The 11,055-nt window shown below is 43.4% G+C and overlaps 1 long non-coding RNA gene across 1 annotated transcript; it reads left to right on the top strand.

The window, feature by feature from the left end:
• Window positions 1-312: 312 nt before the first annotated feature.
• Window positions 313-2,091, top strand: LOC138567353 (uncharacterized). The gene is made up of 4 exons (XR_011302181.1): window positions 313-425; window positions 1,023-1,148; window positions 1,258-1,322; window positions 1,452-2,091. It is a non-coding gene; the product is annotated as an uncharacterized lncRNA (long non-coding RNA).
• Window positions 2,092-11,055: the final 8,964 nt, after the last annotated feature.

An 11,055-nucleotide genomic window follows, 5' to 3' on the forward strand; every position in this document is an offset into this window, starting at 1 on the left:
AAGGGGTCTGTGTTACAGCTGGGTTATGGAACCAATGAGGAAAGAGGGTGGATATATAAAAATCGGAAACATCTTTTCTCATCAATCAAGCAATAAGACCCCCCTCTCGTTTTAACATTAATTTCAAAACGCTGACTTTCACATTCTATCATAAAACAGCGCGATCATGTATTTATGCATGAGAGTTAAACATTGAATCCCACGTTTGCTGCATTTCAAATAACGTCCACGTACTGCCGTATGTCTATGAGCTAGAGTCACGTGACCAACGATCACGTGGGCTTAGTGTATGGAAGTAAAAGCCCTCCGAACAGCCGACGCGGTTTTCCGAGTACGACTAGACCAGGAGAGGCATGGATGACCTACAAGGAAGTGTCCGGATCGTTTCCGAAATCATTTTTGAAACCGGATCCCCATGAAGATCAGTAAGTGCAGCAGACCAAGCTAGGCGACCGCTGTTGAATCACACGCAGTAGCATTTCGATATGCAACACCGTATGACACGGACAATGTGCAATGCCGTGGTAGACAAACACTAAGGGCCTCATTCCGAGTACGGCGCTAACCAATGGCGCTATTAACGCCTTGGTTGACGCCGTACCCGGACCGGCAGCGCCTTGGTGGTTGGCGGAATTACCGCCCCATTCCAAGGTTGGCGGGGCGGTAATTCCCCAATCCCCATTTACCCTTCCCCATTCCCATTCTTGCCCCATAGGGCATAATGGGAGTGGGGAAGGCGTCAATTACGCCACCGTAAATTACGGTGGCGTAATTAACATCAAGGTCCCTTAGCGCCATGGTATTTAACGCCTGCTAAAAGCAGGTGTTAAAAGCACCATGGCGCTAAGGGAACTCGGAGTATGGCGGTAAGGGATTACCGCCACCGCTCTCGTTAGCGGTGGCCGCTATCCCTTACCGCCATACTCGGAATGAGGCCCTAATACTGTTGCGCAATTACTATGAACCCGGAAAATATTCCGTTTGTTTTCTCTAACAAGCTCCTTCCCTCTGTTTGCCCACAGGCCAGAACACGAGTCTCCCCAAGAAGCCGGTCCTTTAAATAAGGCCTGAGTGGATTAACCCTCTACCCAAATTCGATTTTGAACTAACCACACCTGCATGGCGATAAATAAGAAAACGCTACCCAGGTATGAAGCACATATACGTATGCTCCAGAATATAACATGTATGTATAGCTCAAAATATGTATGTTAAATCTGGGCTTAGTAGATATCCTGTGTTTATTAAATCTCACAGGCCAAAAAGTCATCTGTAGTAACTGAGCGACTCTTCCCTGTCCCTGCCTTGTTCACCATATCACGGTGAGTGCTGTGTGTATCTTGTGAAACCATTTTTTCCACATGCTCTACGAAACTGAGTACATGTTTATAACTGTTTGATAAACTAAAGACTGTGGCCCTTTTTTGAGATTTTATTTTTCATTATTTTAGAAAGAAGAAAAGTATCACGTGGGCCAGAAATCATAGTAGCCCGGTATATTACTAATTTCCCGTCCTGATGAAGGCCCAGCACTACTAAATGAGAAGACCAAGGATGGATGCGGTCAATCTCCTGCCAGAGGGGCCGTTCCCTGTTGGTTCCTAGGAATCAAATTTTGAAAAAGGTCTGATTTTGTTTTAAGAAGTGGATCTTGCTTGCAACGTTTGCGGGCATGAGTTTGGTTTAGGGAACAAGAAATGTATGTTTCCTCGCACATAATGCAGGAGTAGGAGGTAGTCTGTGTTCCCCCCTCTTTCCTCAAGGGCAGGAGGGACAATAGTGGGACTAGTCTTCTGGCAAAGGGCACATGTGGCTTCATAATTCTTCACATCAGCATGGACTCCTCGGCAAGGATGGATGCGGTCTAACTCCTGCCAGAGGGGCCGAAACGCACCGTGTTGACACAATAATTTTGCAGTTTCATCCACTGTTTAGTATTATCTCTGAGAGGAGATAGGGTGTGAAAAACCCAAAATATCAAACTTGAGAGGTGTCAAAAATCACATGATACAGAAACAATGAATTGTGAATAATGTGGAACTGTGTTCATTATACCACGCATTGCTGTGATACGTTTTAGAATGTATATAAATGGGTATGTGCTTTGATAAGATGATGTTGTATGTTACACTTGTCTCTGTGTGAAGATATGTTTTAAGTAATGAGTTATTTTTACAACATGATGAATGGGATCTAAATATAAACAGGTTAATAAAATACTGTTCCCTGTTGGTTCCTAGGAATCACATTTTGAAAAAGGTCTGATTTTGTTTTAAGAAGTGGATCTTGCTTGCAACGTTTGCGAGCATGAGTTTGGTTTAGGGAACAAGAAATGTATGTTTCCTCGCACATAATGCAGGGGTAGGAGGTAGTCTGTGTTCCCCCTCTTTCCTCAGGGCACATGTGGCTTCATAATTCTTCACATCAACATGGACTCCTCAGCAGTACAATGTTGGAATAACTTGTCCATGAGTCTTCTCAACCTCTACATGTCCTGCAGTAAGATGAGAGTGGGTCATTTCCAAAACTCCTATAGCTGCGTAGAATTACCAACTGAGTTCTGGTTATTCCCACAGGGACATATCTACTCAGTACAGGAGCCCACGCCTTACAAAAAGGAGGAACCTACTTGTACCCTACTGTCAACCTCTGGGATGACTTTCAGGAAGGCTTCTGCCAAGACCGGGTCATTATGTTGGGCAAACGCAAGGTCTGGCATAAGCTCTATCTCTTTAGAGGCAGGTTTTAATTTTTCTGTACTCACTAGATTGGCTTTCCGGAAACCTTTATCACCTCTTGTTGTAAGATTATGGTCTTGGAATTCTACTGGTAAGGGAAAGACTGCATTCTCTAGTACCCCATGAGCAATCTACTCCAATATCATAATGTGATAGGCCTGCTACCCATGGTTATGCAATAGAACCTTAATGACACCCCAGTAATATGGATGTACTACTCCAGCCATGACATCTAGGCCATATTTCCATGCTAGTTCAGACTTGGAACAAGGCGGATATAGGTTCTTTCTGCAGGGTACAGTATCAGGCCAGTAGGAACAAGTTCTCACCCGCCAACCACAATAGTGATCTTCCTACTGCTACACAGGTTGAACTCAATAGACTCTGGTGTGGCAACTGTGGGATCTGAGGCATTAGCATTAAGTTTACTAAATGTAATGGTCCCCTGATTTTTATCATTCGAGCCTGATCCCACTACGGATACCATATGTGGTGTGCTGGAGAAAGGAGTTGGATAATGAGGTGGCATTGTATGAACACTTCTTTCTTAAAACAATAAGCAAAAAGGCACAACTCTCCCTATTCTAAGGGTTAATCCCTACCTTACTAAGGAAAACTCGGGTGCTCGTCGTCAGAGTTGTTGTCCAAATGAAAAAGTCCTGTTCTCTGTCCAAAACTATCTGACTCTAGCCCTACCACTATATGTACAAGCAACATAAAGAACATCAGGAAAATGATTGCCTTCTCATGGTTCACTGGTATCCACCTTGGTGATTGTTTTTAAACAGTCTTAACTAAGAGTTAATGTTCCACAAAGATATAGGATACCAGGAGGATGACTTGCTGCACCTGGTCCAAAGGTGAAGTGTTTTTGACAATAACTTTGGCAACCATTGTCCTAGTGTCTGAATTAACAAAACTGTTTTGGAGGCCAGAAGATTGTCTCCCTTCTCCTGGTTCACTTGACTTTTGATGACGATATTTCTTAACAGTTCTTATTAAGGTTTGTACTTCTCCCCAGGCTTTCTACAGAGCTTATTTAAGGGTTCCTGCTTCACTTTGCTTACTGTTACCATAAGTATTGTTGTGAGGGAGACTACTCCCAAGTCCTTGGTTATCTTTGACAGAATCACTGAGACGAGGGAGATCACTCCCAAGGCTTTAGTAGGCATTGAACCTACTACTGAGGTGAGGGAGATGCTTCCTCTTACAATAAGTACTGCAACAAGGGAGTTTACTCCCGATGCTTTGATTAGTTTAGCAAGAATTATTGAGACGAGGCAGATCACTCCCGATGCTTTGATCAGCTTTGCAAGAATTACTGAGACAAGGGAGATTACTCCTGATGCATTCGTTCTTCTCCTCCATTCCATTCCGGGTGTACCATGGTTCCCGTTATCTCTTTCTTCCTGGGACCATATCACTGGTTCTTCCTGGGATGTTGGAGCCACTCTTCTGCATTTGTTGCTGCTCTTTCCTCGCTTCTCTCTACCCTGCTTCGGTTCTGCAGGCCCTAATGGTCACTGATATCGGTGTTGTTAAGGGACCAACTGGTGCATCTTCCTGAGGTCATGCCCCCGTTAACTGGATCCTCGCCTCTGCATTGGTCATGCCTCTTTCTAGTTTCCAAGTCTTCCTCTGACCTTCCAGCCACATCCTATCAACAGAGGACTTGCTTGTCGGTCTCGCGTCTTAGTTGCCGGGTTTGAACTTTGCAGCGAGGTGCGTTTTCATGCAGGCTTCTCTCTGGGTTCCCTGGTTCCCTTTCCCGCATTTCTTTGTTTTTATGATCGGTAGCTGGGTCCTCCCCAGTGCATTGTCAAAGTATCTTGTCTGTATCGATGATGCACTCTTCAGGCCCTGTCGGGGCTACCTCTTCTCAGTACTTTGGAAGTCACATTAAAGAGTAGTTTGTGTAACTCCGGTAATATTCTTCTACACAGTACTTCCATAAAACAATGATTAGGTTTTATAGGAAGAAAGGGAGGAGTTCCACAATAGCATACAGTGATACTGTCAGAGGTTTTTCTTACATGTTTTAGGGATTTCTGGATTGAAAGGTAAGAGGGTTAAGGAGTTCCACCATGGAACAGGAGCCACCATCCCCATGAGGGAAGTCCCTCCCTTTGAGGCCCTCCTGCTTTTTACCAATATATAATATAAGGTAGCAGCCTCACCTCCCTAGCTTCACAGGGAAGGGCTCCCATGTGGGCAGAAGTGACGTGATCCCACGATCCGTCACAATATTCACCTTCCATTTCAGATAAACTCATTAGTGATTTCATCTGAAGACCTAATTCAGTTTGGTACAGCTGACCTTTTTTCGTCCTGATGAAGGCTGGGTCTTTAACCATTAGTGACCCAATAAGCTGAAACGCAAGCAAGTCGACAAACCTCATATTAACTCGTTTGACGTATAACTTTTTAATGAACTGTTGTAAAATCATTTCCTTTTATTGCTTTGCACTTTATTTCCTATATTCATTGGGCCTCATTACGACCCAGGCGGTAAATTAAAGCCTGGGTCGTACCTTTACCACCATGGCGTAAACTACGTTTACACCATGGTGGTTGGCGGACTTACCGCCCCATTCCGAGGTGAGTGGGGCGGTAAGTCCCCATTAACCCATTTACCCTTCCCCATTCCCATTTTTGCCCCATAGGGCATAATGGGAGTGGGGAAGGCGTTAATTACGCCACCGTAAATTACGGTGGCGTAATTAACAACAAGGTCCCTTAGCGCCATGGATTTTAACACCTGCTAAAAGCAGGTGTTAAAACCTCCATGGCGCTAAGGGACCTCGGAATCAGGCGGTAAGGGTCGGCGCTGTTTACGCCGCCGTAAACCCCTTACCGCCTGGGTCCTAATGAGGCCCATTGTGTCTTTTGAAATATTCTTTTAAATCTTATGTTTCATGGATTAATTGCCTCATTAATTCCAGTTGTTTGTTTTTTACGCTCATTATCTTATTTACACGTTTATTTCTTTATGCTTTGTAATTTCTTTGCTGACCTTTTTTCTGTTGGTAGTAATGCAGTAGTTTGCCTTTTTTTTCTTTGTTATATAAAATTCGCATCAAACACTTTTGTATGTTACGTTTTTTATTATGTATTGCTGATTCTCCCTGTCTTTGATCTGCAGTCCACCAGGGAGGGAACTCAATTGTTGTGTATTCTTTTTTCTCTCAGTCCTTCACCCTTAATTTTAGAAAGAATTATCCTTTCCCTTGCATATCATAACTCCAAAACTAAACTGGGAAAACTCAAATCCTACATCAGAAAGCAAACAATCAAACATACATTCAATGGAATAGTTACAAATAAAGTGTACACACAATCCTAAAATTCACTACTAAGTATTAAATATTACAATAATACAATAGTACATTACACACTAAAATCCCTAATTGACACCGAGAATGGGTTGATAGTGACGGAAAGTCAAAGACCACTGTCGGGCTCACTGTGGCGTTTATGCCCCAACCTTTACAGCGACAGTGCCCAGGAATCTTGCCTGCATTTGAACCAAAGGCTGAGAATGCACCATCTTCTAGAGCAACCTGTATTCGCAATGTTATTTGTTACCTGGCACCTTGTTGTTCTCATGCCTGCTCTCGTTGTGCTGCTGCATGCACAGCCCATAATGGTGTCTTCACAGCCTTCACTAATATAAGTTCTGTGCCTATGTATTGAACACCCTATAGTTATGAAAAACGGCTCATAGCTTAAATATCCCATCACATGCCAGTGCATAACAATTGATGACCCAGCTGAGTTAGAACCCACACTCCGGTGCGCCCAGTTCAACCTCCTTCTGCAAAGGTATGGATCCCAGCTTCTCTATCCTCATGTCTGGCACAGAGCCAGCTAGCCATGGAACCTGTTGAACCTACAATTTCAGCTGTATCCACAACTGTGCATCACCCAATGGGCCTCGCTGTAAATTAGTACCTTTCCACCACCCAGGAGTCGCACCATGGAGTTAAGCCATCCAAGACATTGGGCCTCATTACGAGGTAGGAGGTAGCCATGGCACTATTAGCGCCATGGCTACCCCCTTACCGCATTCCGGGTCTGTGTTCCCGGAATAGGGATTTACCGGGTCATTCCGACGTTGGAGGACCGGGTAAGTCCCCATTCTGGGAACCATTCCCCATTCCCATTCGAGCCCCCATAGGGCTCAATGGGAATGGGGATGGAACTAATAACGGGCCCGCTATTAGCGGGCCCGTTATTAGCTCTGAAGTCCCTTAATGGGTCCCTTCCATAACACCTGGTAAAACCAGGCGTTGAGGAAGGGACCCGCTAAGGGACCTCGGTATAGGGTGGTAAGGGATTACCGACACTGGTGTCCTAACTGGTGCCAGTAATCCCTTACCGCCCACCTCGTAATGAGGCCCATTGGATCTTGTTGGCGAAGCACTACGCACACTTTTTCTGTCACTGTCAGAAATCAGAGGCGGTGATGACTAAAATGCTGTTACCATGGCCATCATGGAGCATTTTCACTTGTCGGGCAACCTGCACTCCGAAAGGTTAAACCTCCACCAGGCACACCATAAAACAAATGCATCACTGGACATCTTCCATGCAAGAATTTGACACCTGGAACAAACATGTGAGTTGTGTGATGGGCAGGAGAACATTCTTTTGCATGTCTTTCGGAGGTATACGTTATGCTCCAGTTCCTGGAAACATATTCTTCAAGAACCCCGAATTTTGTTTAAGAAATCCAGCAAATAGCTTATTACTACTGTACGAATTGCCAGGTGCCAGGTTCTCCTTCATGGAGAAAGCATTATACAGGACACAGATAAACGTCCAGGCATTGTCCAAGCAAGGCATACAATCCCTGGCTCAGTTGGTGATTGCCAGAGGCAGATGTGCAAAATATGCCACAGGGAACTAGGTTCAGCATACATTTGGTCAACTGGGAGACAAAGAGTAGGATGGGGATTTTCTGGTTCCAAAGTCACCAAATTGTCCCTTGACTAAATGTCCAGCTTTTCCTCTACTTGACAATTTTGTTTTTCAATTTACTATATCCCTTCATACTGGTGGTCAGTTTATTATGAATCATTGCCACATTTATCAAATAAGAAAACCAAAGACACAGGGGAAATATATTTGACCAAGATCACACATTTTGCACAAGTTCTGAAACCGAGAATGAAATCAGTGGCATTATTTGATTAAGTCATAGGGATTGCGTGTTCAGAATTGCACCCACCGTCAAATAACAGGACAGGAAGGGAAATCAAATGATCCTTAACCTCAAAGATGGGCCAGTCTAAGCATTTTCACAATATTTCTTGCAATTATGATGATGCAGCATGTTAATAAATAGCTATTAATAGGGGCCACAAACACACAAATACGAAAGCTAAAGGTGTGCTGAATTTTAACATTTCAGTAGTCAGATTAGTTAAGTAACATAATTGCAAAGCAATCCGAAGTGCTTGCAAACCACTTCATATGGATAGTGATTGCTGCACCAAAACCATGCCCATGAATATAATTTAGACCGTATAAATTACAAAGGGAATGGTCTTGCCACTAATCCCTACCTCCCCTAACCATTCCTCTGGTATAAAATTGTTCAGAATACAGATTCTCACTTTGATTCTAAGCACTGTCACATTTGACAGACAATAAAAAACAGGACGATTAGCTGCTCAGGATCAAAACAGTTTTGGTAAATAAAAAACAGGATTATAATATATATTTCCTGGATCCAAAATTGACAACTTTGTGGCTAGGCTGCATCTGTCCCTTTTACACTACCGTCCAATCTTTCAGATGCATTGTGGTACATTATACTGGTGTTCAGTTTATTCATATGAACACCCATGTTTGGGAGGTAGGAAATTTGAGAGCAGCTAGCTAATGTGATGTGCCCAAGATCACATAATCTTGGGCAGAAGGGAAAGATGGGATTAGAATTAATATAATATGTTCCAAAGTATACTTTGTGTCCACTAGACCACTAACCTTCTCTCTTGGCCAGTATTTTTGCTTTAATAAAGTGCTTTCTACAAGTATTTCTTAGCCCCTAGCCCCACATTTAGCATGCATGGAGGTGAAATTGATTGCCCTAGATTGTATAGTTTTGACCAACTGGGGAAGCCGAATAAGATGCCAGATCTTTGACTCTAAAGTTGGCAATTTATCCACCAGACCCATTTTCCTCTCCTTGCAGTGCTGTCCTCTCCATCTTTCGCTTTTAAGCCCCTTCTCACAGCCTGCACATACTGAGTATTCTCTCAGCGGCCGGTCAATTTTAGCAGCACTCCCAGGCCCATAATACCCAGAGCGGAGTGAACCCTTAGTAGCCAATATTCCCAGGTGTCCAATATCATCTATTCTGAGCAGTTCCTTCCTCATACCCGAAGGAAGAACTATTTTATCTCCTCTGAATTACAAGCCATCCTCTAGAGAGAGTTGCTCCTGGACTTTGGAAATAAAGTAACGTATGTTCCACAGAGGGACACCCTTTTGCTGTTATTCTCCGTCCAGGAGTCAGCACTCACTTCTGCAGCCCACTTATCTTGGAAGGTGTCACGTTGGTTTGCCGAAGTAAATGACAAAGTTGTAATTTACTTTGACAAAATTACTTCTGGGGGATACATATGTATTTTTTAGGGTAGGACGTATATGTGGAGTGGTGGGATTTGGTAGTCATGGGGAAGGAGAAGTGTGGGGACACCCTGATTTAAAAAGAAATCTGAAAAAAGAGGTAATTCGAAGAAATTTAGCCGAACTAATATATAAGTATATAGAACCCTTTGGAAAACAGTCCCCATTGGAGTCCTAGGCCTCCCTGCACATCCTCGCCTCAAAGTAGAGTATATCGTGGGAAGGGAGACCCTCTTGCTATTCTTCCTTAAGAGGTAATCTGGATAAACAATCTACAGTTATGTTTTCCCTTCTAGGGACGTGCACCACTGTGAAGGTTTACTCACAGAGTTTGAAAATCAATCCTAAATTAATCTGGGAGATATTTTGTCTGATGCAGGTTTAGAGAGTAATCCCACTAGCAGCTTTTGATCTGTCTTGAGGGTGAAACACTCACCCCACAGATACTATCAGAACATTTCTACTTCCTAGACACAGTCTAACGTTTCCCTCTCGATCACTGAGTAATTGAGTTCAACAGCTTTAAGGCCGATAAACTGTATGCAAAAATCTCTTCCATACGACCCTTGACTAATGAACGAACTGCCTCAACCCATAGACTCTAGCATCAACTGTCGGTACTCAGAGATTTTTCACATCAAAGGGGTGCCAGGCTGGTGCCAACCTTAATCTGTTGTTTAATCCTCAAAACTGAGTGTTCCTGTTCATTCCTCAAGTACAAAGTGCCCCTTTCTGTAGCAGCAGGATAAAAGGTCTAATTGTAAGGAAAAAGTAGGGAGCACATTTGGACTATTATTCATAAAGACCAGTAAATGATCTTAACTGGTCACAGTCCTCTTTAGCAGGCGCAGCGTCAATGGCTTTTAGTAGCTCTCCTTAGGTGTTACAGCCTGTACTGAAATAACCTGACCTGGGTAATTCACTTCCTTCTTGAAGAATTCACATTTCTGTCTCTTCTGCATCATGCTGTTCTCTTGCCATATTGTCAGCACCTTTCCCATTACTGTATCATGTTGCTCAATTTTGGGGGCATAATAGAGAATATCGTCTTGAAAGCACACACCACTTTGATATCTCGTAGTCGTTTTTTCATAACCCTTTGGAATACTGAGACTGCTGGGGGCAAGCCAAACAACATCCGTCAAAAGTGGAACATTCTCTCTAAAGTGGTGAAGGAAGTGTACTTTTTTGGAATCCCGCTGAAACGGTATCTGGTGGTAGGTGGAAAGCAGGTCCAGAATTGAAAAAGTTCTGAAATATTAAGTAGAGGGTCTGCAACCCCTACAGTGTTATTGAGGCTCCTTAGATCAACACACATTCTAAGGTCACCACCTTCCTTTTGTATTAGCACAGTTGGGTGCACTCATTCAGAGGATTTTACTTCTTCAATGACATCTTCTTTCATCAGTCAGTTCTTCTAGAATCCCTTTGAGCTTTTCATGTCTCAGTATGGCTATTGGTAGAAACGTATGCTGAACAGGGACAGCCCCTCTCTTCAATCTTATTTGATGTCAATGCTGAAGTGCCAATGATGCCCACTTTGTAACCTGAGTACCATCCTAGATCGATGTCGGCCAGCCTGAGAGTACCTCTGAAGCCTTTGAAGTGGTTTTCATAAAGTTCATGATAAATGATGGTTTATTGGGATCCCAAACCAAATAAAGTGTGGATAGAAATTCTA

This window comes from Ambystoma mexicanum, chromosome 1p, assembly GCF_040938575.1.
Source record: "Ambystoma mexicanum isolate Mex_15411 chromosome 1p, UKY_AmexF1_1, whole genome shotgun sequence".
Lineage (NCBI taxonomy): Eukaryota > Metazoa > Chordata > Amphibia > Caudata > Ambystomatidae > Ambystoma > Ambystoma mexicanum.